General features: G+C 41.1%; 1 long non-coding RNA gene across 1 annotated transcript in view; it reads left to right on the top strand.

Annotated features, from left to right (window-relative positions):
- LOC109303392 overlaps window positions 1-430 on the top strand; it is a 15622-nt gene extending 15192 nt beyond the window's left edge. The window contains exon 2 of the long non-coding RNA XR_002099088.1: window positions 37-430. This is a non-coding gene — a long non-coding RNA (uncharacterized LOC109303392). The remainder of the gene's footprint in view (window positions 1-36) is intronic.
- The last annotated feature ends 902 nt before the right edge of the window (window positions 431-1332 follow it).

Here is a 1332-nt window from a genome sequence, read left to right on the forward strand (position 1 = left end):
CCCCCCCTCCCCTTTTTTTTTTTTTTTTTTGAACAGTTGTGAATTTTGGACCACATACTCTACTTAATAAAAGTACCTCAACAGCATCCACTTACGTTGCCGTCACCTCGTTCTAGGAATTTTCTGGTGCCACCAAGTCGCCCATGCTCAGGGGTTGGAATGTGCCCACATTCTAAGAATCCATTCTCTTCTCAGTCAAGATCAATTTTGATGGCTCAGTCATATGCAGAGAATGAATGATGGCCATATACCCAAGGATCTCTTGTATGGAGAACTCTTCAGAGGAAGAAGACCATGTCAATGTCCTTATCTCCATTTCAAAGATGTTTGCAAGAGTGATATGAAAGCAATGAACAAATGACTGGGAGAAGATTGATCAGGATCATAGCACTTGCAAACAGCCTATTAAGTATGGAATGAAGGCTTTTGAGGAAAAAAGAGCCCAACATGCAGAGGAAAGAAGAAACCTCAGCAAGAACTCCACACTACATTCAGGACTGTTAGGTATGAACTTCACATGATAAATGCAGTAGGGACTGTCTTTCAGGAATTGGACTCTACAGCCACACTTACAGATGTTCGATGAGCTGATGCCTCACTCAGCACAAATCTTTTGTCTCAAGACAGATGCATGCTGCTACTACTGCTACTATGTGTCTTTATGCTGTTTTGTCTCTAATTAACCATAAGGTCTGTTACGATTATAGAGAGAACACCTATCAACAACAAAATACAGGATTAGAAAAATACATGGTAGAAAAAGAGAAGAGTTTACTACTTATACTGCTGAGGAGAAGCCATCAGAATAATCGAAGTAATCAGCCATCAGAAGAATGGTATCCTACAATTTTCTTACTTCCATCTTATGGAATGTGCACTGTCATTAGACTTCCATGTTTCTCATCATGACTTGAGAGAATTTAGGACTACCTTAGTGGCTTATATTTCCCAACCTTCTCTCACTTTCTTATTTCTCAAGGAAATTGACTATAATGGCCTTATTACATATTACACTGTGAGCTGAAAAAATGTTGATCGGTGTTAGTGCTAGCTCAGGTTTGGAACAGTTACATGTTTAGACCAGCAGAGACCTGGAGGACTGAAAGGTGAGAACCCACCCTCCCATTCTGGGCTTCTCCCCTGGACCCTACCAGTGTAGTGGCAGCTAGAAGTGGCTGCAGTGTAGTGGTAGCTAGAAATCAACACTGCCCTATACATCCTGCTGTCCCAGATGCTTAGCTGCCTATTATGCCTCTGTTTTTCTCCCAGTATGTGGTAATATCTCCTGGCCTTCTGAGAGTCATATAAGTCTGATATCACATAAGTGTTTTA

Source organism: Gavialis gangeticus, unplaced genomic scaffold (assembly GCF_001723915.1).
Source record: "Gavialis gangeticus isolate Ggan-Ray unplaced genomic scaffold, GavGan_comp1, whole genome shotgun sequence".
NCBI classification, from domain to species: Eukaryota; Metazoa; Chordata; order Crocodylia; family Gavialidae; genus Gavialis; species Gavialis gangeticus.